We start from the raw sequence: 13493 nt of genomic DNA, 5'->3' as shown, positions 1-13493 counted from the left end.
TTGTGGAGTGGCTCAACAGAACATCTAGAACAGGGTAGACCCCTCAAGCAAGTAGTGCTCATCCTTCACCCTCCAGCTGCGGGAGGGGATCCTTCTTGGGCGGCCTGGCCTCCGACTCCCAACCTGAGAGACTGTGGGCCCATCTCTGTGGGGCTGCAGCGACTAGGTCAACCCTACAGAAAGCCATCATTGTTATGTGGCAGGCTCTGCATGCCTTTCATAAAGAATTCCTAGGATTTAGTAGCTGGGGAGAGTGAGGTGAAGCTCAAGAAGGTTAAATAAACTGCCCAAAGAGATGCGAACAGACATTTCGCCAAAGAAGATACATGGCAAATGAGCATGTGAAGAGATGGTTAATACCGTCACCTGGGGAAATGCAGATCAAAGCCCAGTGAGCTACCACTGCACAGCCACTCACATGACTGGTGGTGGTGGCAGCGGTGGTGTTAACCCAAAAGCTAATAACGGGTATTGAGGACGTGGAAGGTGGTGCAGCCACTCGAGCAAACAGTCTGGCAGCTCCTCAGAAAGTCACACCGAGTTACCATGTGAGCCAGTGGTGCTACTGAGGCACTCACCGAAGAGAAGCAGGAACGCTTGTCTGCACAAACACCTGGGCAGCTGAGTAGTTGTGGCAGCATTATCCATCCGAGCCGAGAAGCGGAAACCACCCAAATGTTTGTCTGGTGAGCAGACAAACCATGAGTTACATCCACTCCATGGAATATCGTTTGTTGATTAAAAAAAAAAAAAAAAAGAAAAAAAAGCGCCTTGGCCTGGCTGTGACCTGGTGGCACTCAGGAACCTCACGGGAAGGGACAAGCCAGTCACAAAGGCTGCAAATTCTATGACCCCACGTATCTGAAGTGTCCAGAAAATGTGTATCTGTAGTGAGAGATCATGGCTGCCCAGGGCAGGGTGGGGGTGGGAGGAGCACGGGGTTCCCGTTGGGAACCAGGGGGGCTGTAAATAAGATGCGGTGGTTGCTCAGCTGTGTACACACATGTTCCCAAACTGTACACTTAAGTGGGTGAATTTGATGCATAAATCCTGCCGATGCTTTAAAAAAGTGAAAGAAGTTTGTCAAGTTAGTACCAGGACTTGGATCCATGTCCTGCCTGCACTGTGCCTGCTGGGGAAGTGCCCTAGGGGACCGGAGACTGTCCCCTTCTCTTCACCCCCTGCAAGAGCCACCCCACTCCCAGGCCTCTGTCCACCAACATACGTTACTGAGGACCTACTAACTGCCAGGCCCTGGCTTGTGCCTCAGTGCCTGGGGTCTATCCGGCTTAGGTGAATCCTCACCTGCTAAGGACACCTGCCCTTCGCTTCTGCCCTTGGACTCCATGAGGTCAGGGCAGGATTTGTCTGAGGGTGACTGCGGCCCAGTCCTCCTGGGGGAGAGGGGAGAGGGTCCGCCCTTGGAGAATAGTTCTGTTCCTCTCTGCCCCGCCCTTGGCTGCCCAGATTCCCCCTGTGCCTAGCAGCCCTGGGGGTAGGGACTCCCTTAGAGGTCAAGGGAGCCCCCTGGCTGTCAGGCCCTAGACAGCTTGTAGCCCGAGCCACCTGGAAGGCACCTGAGTGCCCCCTGCAAGCCTTTCAGGAGTGAGAACACAGTCTCTGTGATACATACGTGCTGAATGTTCCCTCTGCCAAGTGCCCATGAGGCCTGGGGGTGCCCTGGTCAGCAAGACTCTCCTTGCTTGGAGTAGCACAGGGGCCAAGGATGGATGTGGGCACAGGACATGTGGGCAACATGGAGGGCAGAGGGGGCTGAGGGAGAGAGTAGGGCAGGGTGTAGCCAGCCCCCTGTCTCCTGCGCCCAGCCCATCAGGACTCTTGGGGTGCCTGGCCTAGAGCAGGCCTTAAAGCCCTTGTCACAGCTGGCTCTCACAGGACCCCCAAAACTGCCTTACCTGCTGCCTTGATGTTGCTCTCCTGCAAAATAGAGCATAAATATCTGCCCACCTGTCACCAATAGTTACTCCTGGGAAGTAGAAGTGGGGCTGCGGCTGGTTCTCACTTGGTTTCTCCTTCCCTCCCTCCCTCCCTCCCTCCCTCCCTCCCTTCCTTCCTTCCTGCAGGCCTTACCTCCAGAGTTAAAAGATTAAAAAAATGGGGCACCTGGGTAGCTCAGTCGGTTAAGCATCTGACTCTTGGTTTCAGCTCAGGTCATGATTCAGGGTCATGAGACCGAGCCCCACATCGGGCTCTGTGCTGAGCAAGAGTCTGCTTGAGATTCTCTTTCCCTCTCCCTTTGCTCCCCCCAAAGATAAAGAAATCTTAAGGGAAAAAAAAGATTAAAACATGTTTGTGCTGCTTCCTGCTGGGCACACACATCCTTGTCCCGTGTGTGTGACCGTTTACTAGGCAGCACGCTCTGTGTCTCTCAGGGGGACGCTGGAGAGCCTGACTGCACTTCCCTTCCCAATCCAGGTGGCGCAGACAGCCTCTCTGTTGTCTAATTAAAACACTTCAAAACCTTGACTTATTCTTCCCTTTACCAGCAAACCAGAACACAGACAGAAATGGGTATTGTGTCTGTGGCATCAGTAGCATTTAGAAAGCGAAATGCACCTCCTTCCAAGGTCCGAGCCAGAGTGGAGAGCATATTACCTTTATGAAAGACAGGCAGTTGGGGGGTTGGGGTGGGAGTACGAAATCAGATTAAGAAGCTCTAGAAGGTTACACAAGACACCAGTGAAAGAGATACTTGGGGTGGGGACGATGGGAGGGCAGATGGGGACAGGACTAAGACATTTCATTATAAGTCTTTTCTCACTGTACTGACTTAGAAGTCATATGGGGGTGTTATTTCATCACCAAATATATTTTGCAAACCTTTAGGGGGCTGCCAGGCTGCTTGGGGGGTGCCCCAGCAGGACGCATCACCCAGGGGGGCCAGCCAGGCCTGGAGCATGTCCTGTACACCCTACACTAGCCACGAGAGTGTCTTCCACTGCTAAAGCGAACAGACTGGTCCTCTGTCTCTTGTCTCCACCAAAACACCCTTCTGTGCCACCAGTCCCCGGGGTGGGCTGCCATCTGGTGGCTCTGGGCCTCCTGCCTCGCAACACTGATTATATCGGGTGCTAATCGTCCATCTCCCCCAGCAGCTGGGGTGCCTCTGGGGGTGGGGGTGGGGGACAGTCTGGGCTGCAGGCCACACCCCTGGTCCTCAGTCCTTAGGCTTGACACTCAGTAAATACAGCTGAGTCAATGCCAGCAGGCAGGCACAGATGAATGAATGCGTGACAATTCTTCTGTGTGCATGACGGGCTGGGCTATTTCTTGCGGTGCCTCAGGAGGCTTCTTGTTTGCTGGGGTGAATGAAAGTCCTGTGCACCTGCCAGCTGTCTTTGCACCTGGCATTTCACTGCTGGTTAGGTTCTGACTTTCTTTGGTCCCTCCACAAGCATTTTCTGAGCCCCTCTAAAATGCTGTGCTTCTGCTCAGCTGGCTGGGATGGGCGGAACCCTTGATGACTTTCTATCGGGGCCACTCTGTCTTGAGGCCTGCCTCCCCCAGAGCATCTGAGCCTTTCCTACAGCGTCCGGCTCCTTCCGATAAGAGGGAAGCGTGTCAGGAACCTTTAAGTAGAAAGGAATTGGGATGGAAGTCAACTTCAAAGCACTTTTCGATTTTAGAACTTAATACTGTTGGGGCGCCTGGGTGGCTCAGTTGGTTAAGCCTCTGACTCTTGATTGTGGCTCAGGTTGTGATCTCGGGGTCCTGGGATCGAGCCCCACGTCAGGCCCTGTGCTGAGCATGGAGCCTGCTTCTCCCTCTGCCCCTCCCCCCACTCATGCTCTCTAAATAAACAAATCTTTAAAAACTATGTTGAGATGGAAATCAGTTTCAAAGTAGTTTTCCATTTTAGGAGGGATTACATGGGTAAATGTTTTCTCCTCCTTGAAAATGCACTCGGTGGGCTGGAGTGGCCGCAAGAGAGGTTTGTCTGGACATGGGAGACTTTCCCATGCATTGGGGGGTACTTCAGTGGGGGTGACCCAGATAGAATGAGAAATCTGCCTCTGGCATTACAAACAACGATTAGTCATCTCAGTGGGTGTATGCCAGCATCTCGGTTACTGGTCCCCCCTGAATTCAAAGATAGGTGAATTTTATTTACTTATTTTTAAAAGATGTTATTTATTTGAGAGAGAGAGCATGGGCAGAGGGAGTGGCAGAGGGAGAAGAAGCTGACCTCCTGCTGAGCAAGGGAGCCTGATGTGGGGCTCGACCCCAGGACCCTGAGATCAGGACCTGAGCCAAAGGCAGACACTTAACAGGCTGAGCCACCCAGGTACCCCAGGTATGTGATTTTTATGTTGGATTTTCACATGCAGGATCTTGTCAGTGAAATCCCGACAAAAGTTTCCCTCCTGCCATCTTAGTTAATACACTTCTACAAACCAAAGAGCAAAGGCCTGGGTTCCAATCTTCCCTGGCCAGGTGAGCTCAGACAACTCATTAGTCTGTTTCAGCTTCAATTGATCATTCGGTCCTTAGAATGGAAAAACAACAATAACTGCCCGTCCTTCCCTGGGGGTGGTGACTGCCATGGGTAAAGCCCAGTGTGGCCTGAGTCATGGGGCAGCCCGGGGGAACCTCAGCAGGTGGTGATGCTGCGCTGATGCGGCCCTGCTCTTCCGGCAGTCCCGGCGCTGCGAGGGGTCCTCTCTCCTGAGGTGGGCAGCCCAGCGAGATTCCTCGTCAACAGCTTCTCCTGCATGACCTACACCGTGCACACTGTGGGCACTGATCAAGGGCCGGACACAGTGTCACCTAGGCAAGAGCTATGATCTTATGTTCTCTTCAAGAATTATTACCTGCTTAGCATCTCCCCCCTTACTGCTGGGAACACTGGCAGATTGGCGAAGATGGGAGCACAGCCAGCGAGGAGGAAGGCCTGAGTGCCTTAAACCAGACCTGTTTCCTGAAGCCCCGGACTGTCCGCCTCCCCTCACTGTGCTGATGGGGGTGCCCTCCTGCAGGAGGAGCGGGGAGTGGAGGCAGGGGCTAATGCTGCAGGCCCCCCGCCCCCGCCGCAGGTGCCGCCCCATGGGGTCAGCACTGGCTTCCCTACAGCCTTCCCTGGGGAGTGGGAACCTTGCTTTGAGGGTATCAAGCCACTGGGAAACATGCTCTGAGAAGATATATATATATATATATATATATATATATATATATATTTTAAAGATTTTATTTTTATTTTTTATTATTTCATTTATTTATTTATTCATGAGAGACATAGAGTGAGAGAGGCAGAGACACAGGCATGGAGCCTGCAGGGAGCCCGACGTGGGACTCGATCCCGGGTCTCCAGGATCACACCCTGGGCTGCAGGCGGCGCCAAACCGCTGAGCCACCCGGGCTGCCCTCTGATAAGATATTTTAATTTTTTCTGTTTTGTAGAAGCAAATAAAACTGTTATTCCTCTTGCCTTTTTTTAAATAGGAGAAACTTCAAATTCTTAGTTGATAACATTGAGTCATTAGGGTCTTGATAACCTATCTGGTCCGCAAATATATTTTTAAGCAAAGAACTGTTTAAAAATGTGTTTCCGTGACATTTTAAAGAGTGTTTTATTTAAAATATACTTAAAACAATGTAAGTTATTCAAGTCACCTGGGTGGCTAAATCTGTTGAGTGTCTGACTCTTGATTTTAACTCAGATCCTGATCTCAAGGTCCTGGGATCGAGCCCCACATTGGGCTCCCCGTTCAGGAGAGAGTCTCATAGATATTTTCTCCCTCTCCTTCTGCCCCTCCCCACACGTGTATGAGCATGCTCTCTCTCTCTAAAATGAATAAATAAATCTTTTAAAAAATACAAGTTATTTGATTCATTTAAACTAAAAAAAATGGTTCACCCATTTCTTGCACCCCCAGCCCCGTCTCCGGCAACCACCAATCCATTCTCTGTATCTATGATCTTGGTGGTGTTGTGTTTTTAAACATTACTCATATAAGAGAGATCATATTCTATTTGTCTTTCTTTGTCTGACTTACTTCACTTAGGATGATGCCCTTGATGTCCATCCGAGATGGCAAGATTTCATTCTTTTATATGGCTGTGTAATATTCCATTAATTAATACCACATCTTTATCCATTCATCTGTCCATGAGTGGATTGCTGCTTCTGTGTCTTGGCTTCTGTAAATAATACTGCAGTCAGCATGGGAGTGCAGATACCCTTCTGAGTTAGAGTTTTCGTTTTCTTTAGATAAATACCCAGATGGGGAATTGCTGGATTACAAGGTAATTCTATTTATTATTTTCTGAAGACCCTCCATACTGTTTTCCACAGTGGCTGCACCAGTTTGCATTCTCACCAATAGTGAATGAGGGTTCCTTTTCCTCCACATCCTCACCAACACCTATTATTTCTTGTATTTTTGATCCGAGCCATTCTGACAGGCATGAGGTGACATCTCACTGTGGCTTTGATTTGCACCTTCCTGGTGATCAGTGACGTTGAGATGTTTTCATGCACCTGTTGGTCGTCTGGATGTCATCTTCAGAAAAATATCTGTCAGATTTTCTGCCCATTTTCTTTTTTTTTTCTGCCCATTTTCTAATCAAATGTGTTTTGTTGTCATTGTTGAGTTGTGTGACTGTATGTATTTTGGATATGACCACTTATCAGATATATCAGATATGTGATTTGCAAACATCTTGCCCCATCCTGTAGGTTGCCACTTCGTGGACAGTGTCTTCTGCTGTGCAAAAGCTTTTTAGTTCGATGTGGTCCAGCTTGCTGGTTTTTGCTTTTGTTGCTTTTGCTTTTAGTATTAAATTTAAAAAATCATCACTAAGACCAACATCTAGAAGTTTACCACCTATGTTTTCTGGGAGTTTTGTGGTTTTAGGTCTTACTTTAAGTCTTTAATCCATTCATCCATTTGGAGTTAGTTAATGTGTATGGTGTTAGAAAGTGGTCCAGCGGCACCTGAGGGGCTCAGTAGGTTCAGCACCTGCCTTCAGCTCAGGTCATGATCCCAGGGTCCTGGGATCGAGCCCTGAGTTGGGCTCCCTGCTAAGCAGGGGGTCTCCTTCTTCCCTCTGCTTGTGCTCTCTCCCTCTGCCAAATAAATAAATAAAACCTTTAAAAAAGCAAGAGTGTGGTCCAGTTTCATTCTTTTGCATGCGGCTGGCTGTCAGTTTTTCTACCGATTTATTGGAGAGACTATTTTCCTCATTGTATATTCTTGCCTCCTTGGTTGTAAATTAATTGGCCATATGCGTGTGCATTTATTTTTGGACTCTGTTCTGCTCTTTGACCAGTGTATCTGTTTTTACCCTAACATCATACTGTGTGCATTACCCTAACTGTGAAATATACAGTGATGCCTCCAGCTTTGCTTTTCTCTCCCAAGTTCACTTTGGCTGTTCAGGGTATTTTGTGCTTCCACACGCATTTTAGGATGGTTTGTTCTGCTTCTCTGAAAAGTGCCACTGGAACTTTGATAGGGATAGCATTGCATCTGCAGATTGGTTTGGGCAGTAGAGTAAGAGAGTAAGAGAAGGGACCAATAAATGAATCTCTGTCGACTTCTTATTCCAACACCATTGTCTGAATGTCCCCAGAAGGCTCCCCTTGCCCTACAGGATGAATTGGTCTCTGCTGAGCCCAGCTGCCCTTGCCCACCACCCTCTCCTCTGCTGGGGATGCCTTCTCCCCTCCTGGGCTCTTTCCCCCACGCCAGCCCTTCGTTGGTCCTTGGTGTCCTGGACCTGCACTTAGTTATTTTCTCTCGAGCACAATACTTCTGTAGCACTTTTGAACTTCAAGGTGCTGTTGTCCATCACATCCAATTGTATTCTCACCGGAGTCCCGGGAGGCAGGAGGGAGGGTGTGGGCACCCCCATTGCACACATGAAAAACCCAAGGCACCTATCTAAGGCAGCGGGGCCGAATCCCAGCCGTCAGATTCCAAGTATTTTTCCCAGTGTCCCCCTTTGTCTCCCAGAAAAGTGCTCAAGGACAGCAGGTGGCCTGGTGAGGTGCCCGGAACAAAGGGGGCAGGCCCAGGAGGAAGGCGCATTCTGGCCCGTTGGTGCCCAGCTGCGCCACTAGAGGGCACCAGGCGCCAACCGCTGAGACCCCGGGTGGCCTGACACCAGGACAAGACCCCGCGGGGAGGCCAGATCCAGCTCCGTGCCCAGTGCCCGCTGTGGCAGGTGATTTCATGCATTCCCATGAAAAAGTGGCTTAGCATGGGTTAGAGGAAAGGACTCAAATCTTCCTCCTCCCAGCAGCCTCTGCTCCTGCACCTCAGCTCCACTGTCCCTGGAGGGAAGGCAGTGACCTGGGTGGCCATATCCCTGGGTGGCTCTCCAGGTGGCCCCAGGTCCAGGCTTGTCCTTGGTCATTGAGCTCAGGAAGGGGCCTGGAGAATCACATCCTTAGTCGCCCTTCCTTAGTCGCGTGATCTTAGGTGAGTTGCTTACCCTCCAGGAACCCTTGCTGGGCTAGGGGTCTGGCAGGAGGCAGCTCCAATAACTAGAGGTCATTCTTGTTTTCATGGGGATCATTCTGGAATCTGAGGCTCAGGGAAGATAAGTAGGAAGACAGGTGCCAGAGCCGGGGCCTGGTGGAGCCAGGGTCAGGCTGTGGTCTGGGCAGGGGCAGGGGTGGGGATGGCCATGGCCCCTGCTCCCCAAGCACCACCGGCTCCAGACCTGCTTCTCAAACCAAGTGATGGCCTGCCTTTTTTTTTTTAAAGGTCATCTCTACATCCAACGTGAGGCACGAACTCACACCCCACGACTCAAGAGTCACACACTCCACTGACTGAGCCAGCCAGGCATCCCAAACACCTGCCTTTTTAATTATGGGAAATAGAAACAACACTGGCATTCCTGAGTTCTGGTTCCAGTCTTAGAACCCTCTACTCTCCAAGACGCTCCTCGGTCCAGACCCCAGGCCCACCCCCACCTGGATGCCCCCCACTGTCTTTGCTTACGTCATTTCCTCCACTGGAAATGCCTTCTCCTTATCTTTTCTGCCTCTCTGAATGTGGTGGGTCCTCATTCCCACCCAAGCTGCAGAACTAGAGGTTCTGACCCTGAGGCAGTAGGGGAGCTGCTGCCCGGCTCTGCCCTGAGACCCTCACAGAGATGCCCATTTGACTGCGTGGGGCTGACCATGGCCCACAGCCAGCATGCCCAGGCATCTGGGGAGACACAACAGAAAGGAGGTGAAGACTCGAGAAAAGACCTGCCTGATTACCAGTTGACGTGTATTTATTTATAGCTTCTTTTGGGGCACACAAAATACAAAATATTCATGTACCAAGACCTTCGATGTGATGGTGTCAGTGTCCTGAGATGTCCAGGGCAGCTCTGGGGGATAGGACCCAGGTGAAGAGAAGCCCAGGGACCACAGGGGCTGGGGGATGAGGGGGAAGGCAGGGCTGAGACAGAAGCTGGCCTTGCTGCAAAGGTGCACGTCCTCAGCTGCGGGAGATGAGGCGGGGGGCATGGGAAGCTTCTGTTCAGTTGCACTGATTCATCTGCACACATAGAACCCCACTGTGTGCCAGGCACCAGAGCAGCAATGTCTTCGTGCCCTAAGGGAGCTCCCTATGTGGTGGGAATGCATCCGTGCTACAGGGTGGTAAATGCTCTGACAGAGGCGGTAAAGAGTGCTGGGAGCAGACAGGAAGTGGCAGAGGAGGTGAGGCCGGAGATAGGTGCCCACTTGACAGGTCTCTTGGGATGATGTGGGCAGGTAGCATGGAGGGCCCGGCCCAGGGCTGGACCTGATGGACCGCGGCTGTTCTATTGTGGCTCACGGGCCTGACCTCCTGGCAGTACCTGGCAGATCCAGGTAAGGGAGTGACCGAGCTGGAAGCCTCAGCCAGGCCGCCACACTTGCTTTCCTCCTGGCCTGCCCCCATCCACGGATCTGCAGATCTGTGTCCGCTTCTCCAGCCCAACGATCCCCACCCAGCACCCCGTCAAATGGGTGTCCCGATCCCCACTTTTACAAACAAGGAGAACAAGGCTCATGGTGTGCCTGGGGCTGTGACCAGCTGCAGCGGAGCTAGAGCCCTGTGCACCCCACTCTGCCGGGGAGCCCCACCTCTGAGGAGCAGGCGGGGACAGAGGCCCAAGTGTAGATGTGCAACCTCGAACCATAACTTAGAGCTGGGTAGAGTTAGGGCTTCGTGTGCATTGGCCTGAGATTGGAATATTGGTTTCCTCGGACTGTACACGAAAGTACGTTTCAGCAACGAAAATCTAGTGTCTCACAGATCTGGAGGCTAACACCTAAGATCCAGGGATCGACAGGGCTGGTGTGTTCCCAGGCCTCTCTCCCTGCCTGGCTTGCAGACGGCTGCCCTCCCGCTTTCCTCACATAGTTCCCTGTGTTCTAACGTCCTCTCTTTGTAAGGACACAAGTCATATTGGGTTAGGGCCACCGACACCACCTCATTTTACCTGACTTCCCTCTTTACAGGACATATGTCCAAGCACAGTCACATTCCGAGGTGTGAGGGTTAGGCTACAGCATAGGAATTTGGGGGGACACGGTTCAGCCCTTAACAGCAGAGTCTGGGGAATGTGGAGATATCAGGGAGAAGAGGCAGAGAAGGACCAGAGAGATACAGAAAGGGCAGTTGTGGCAGTGGCTTGGGGAACTTGGCAAGTGACACAGGCCCCAAGGACCTGGGTGCTTGGGGGGGGAGCTTGGAGGAATGGGAAGGTGCTCAGAGGTGAAGGCCGTGGCTGGAGTGGCCACCTCCACCTCTACCTGCAGAGTCACCTGCCGCCTACTCTAGATGACAGCCACTGCAGTTGTGGAGGGCCCTCTGGTCATTACTGGTGGGGCTGTGCTGTCTCCAGCTCTGTTCCTTGTCTTTACCCCAAGCTTTCTGTGTCTGGAATCTACCTAGAGCTGCTCCCCTCCTGACACCCAGGGCCCCTGGCCTGGGAGATGGGAACAGGCCCTGTTCTGCGGGCCTCAGGGGTGCCCGCCCACTCTTCCCACTAGAGCCCAGATGAAAATACTTCCTGGGACCACCATGAGCCTGCTTGTGTCCCCAGTCCTCAGGACTGGCCTCGGAGGGCTTGCAGGCAGAGAAGGGATTGCACCCTCACAGATTGTACACTTGCACAAGCGCACACACACCCACGCACACCTCCCAGAGGATGCTTCTGTTTTGCTCAGTTGCTAACACCGAGCTAACACATCTCCCGGAAATCTCCAACTGTAAAAATGGACTCCAAATTAAACAGAGACACATCTTGGATGATTCCTGACCAGAGGACACAGCTGTGGTCCAGAACCAGTCACTGGAGGGACGGGAAGACTGTGCAGGTCAAACCCCTCATTGTCCAGAGAGGGTCCTGGTCTGCCCAAGACCACACAACTCTCTGGGTCTGGTGTGCCCCGGCCCATGTAGGCTCCCTTAGCTGGTGCTCAGGCCAACCCTGAGCTGACCGTTGTCACACTGACCCGCAGGCTCTTGGGGTGCTCCCTCTCGGACAGGGCAGCCTGGTGCTTTGATTTGAGGTGAGGCCTTCAAGACCATCCCCTTTCAGGGGCCCCAGGGGCAGGAGGCTGAAGCCCCATGTGGGAAATGAGAGGCTGGTCACACAGAGCTCTAGGGACCCATCCCTCCCTCACTTAAATGTTACTCTGTTTTTAATTGCAGAGCTGAGACAGCAGAGCCTCCCAAGCTGAGCCAGAAATAGTTAGCTTTTTAATTGGATTTTTGTTCTCCCAAAGGAAAGCCCTGTGGGCCCACTGCTTGGAGAATGCAAGGGGAGCATGGAGGGGGAGCGAGCTGGGGAGCCTGCAGGGGAGTATGCAGGGAGAGCATGCAGGGGAGCATTCAGGGTGGGCATTTGGGAAGAGCATGCAAGGACACAGGGCTCCCTGGGGTCCAGAATTGGCCATGTGGGGGGATCCTGTGACCGAGAAGTTTGATTCCAAACTGATCCCTTCATTCAGCAAATAAGGTGACCTCAGCAGACCTCAGTTTCCCCATGGGAATGAGGCATGGGAGCAAGCTTCCCCTAGGGGTCTTTCTGGCACCACCAATTGGGAAAGCCTGGGCAGGTCTTCTTCTTCTTCTTCTTCTTTTTTTTTTTTTTTCTGGGCAGGTCTTCACCCCCATGTGGGCACCCTTGCAGCCTCTCCGGCCTCTCCCATCTCTGGTCTCTCCTTTTTCACTGCAACGATGAGGCATTCTCTATATGTCCCTGCCCCTGCCCTAGGCCTGTGGCTCTCTGCAGTGGGGTGGGGCAGGGTGGGTGCTGGGGTTTCCTTCGGCTTCTCTGACAGTTCTCCCCTGTCCCATGGAGATACACTGGGGCATGGGGCAGGGAGCAAGGGCCCCTGAGAGTTCCTGGGTGGCCAGAACCTTTCCTGGGACTGGGGAGGCCGTCCTTGGTGGGAACCCACAGCATCTCATGTGGACAGGGCTTGTCCAGGGAGAAGCCCAACCCACCCTGCTTCTCCCTCCCCGTACTTTGGAGCTGGAAGGAAAATCTAGTTTATCTCCCTCATTTTATAAAGAAATTGAGATCCTGGGGTGCTCACAAAGTCCATACAGAGCTCAGATTCCCATCTTTCAATTCATTAATTCATTTATTCATTCAACAAGTATCGATGAAGTATCCACCACAAGTGCTGGTCTTTGTTCTCTGTGCAGGGACAGCAGGAAAAACGGGCTGGACAAAGTCACTGAGCCCATGGGATCTACATCCTAATGGGGAGGTAGTCAACAAACAGTGAAACAAACAGATAAGGAAGATCATTTTAGATAGGACTAAGTAGCAGGAGGAATATAAAGCTGGATGATAAGAGACATCTTGATTGGCGGGAACAGGAAGGGACCTGAGGATTTTATGAATGGGCAAGAGAGGGCTTTCTGAGGACGTGATGTGTGATCTGAGTTCTGAATGACAAAAATCAGCTAACTCTGCAAAGGTCAGCATGCAGAGCCTTGCAGGCAGAGGGGACAGCTGGTGCAAAGGCCCTGGGGTGGAACCGCCATTCCAGGTTTGGGGACAGCAGGAAGGCCGTGTGACAGGCTGTCAGGGAGCCAGTGAGGAGCAGCAGGACAAGAGGTAGGAGGGTGAGCCTGGCCAAGATCAGCCTGGGCTTTAAGAGAAGACATCTGAGTTTTATCACCCAAAGTGTAGTAGGAAGTCATTGCAGGTTTTTTGTTTGTTTGTTTGTTTTTAATAGACTTTATTAAAAAAAAAAGACTTTATTTTATTTAGAGCAGTTTTGGTTTGCAGAAAAATTGCGCAAAATATAAGGAGTTCCCGCATACATGCCCCTACACATGCACAACCTCCCTGACCATAAGCAACCCCACCCTGGTGCATATTTGTTACAGTGCCTGAGCCTGCACCAACATGTCATTGTCACCTAAAGTCCATCGTTTCTACTCTCTGGGTTTGGACAAATGTGAAATGACAGGTATCCACCATTGTAATATCACACAGAGTATTTTCTTTATTTTTTA

The sequence above is a fragment of the Vulpes lagopus genome, chromosome 1 (assembly GCF_018345385.1).
Source record: "Vulpes lagopus strain Blue_001 chromosome 1, ASM1834538v1, whole genome shotgun sequence".
In the NCBI taxonomy this organism is placed as follows: Eukaryota; Metazoa; Chordata; class Mammalia; order Carnivora; family Canidae; genus Vulpes; species Vulpes lagopus.
Note: the sequence above shows the minus strand (reverse complement) of the source record.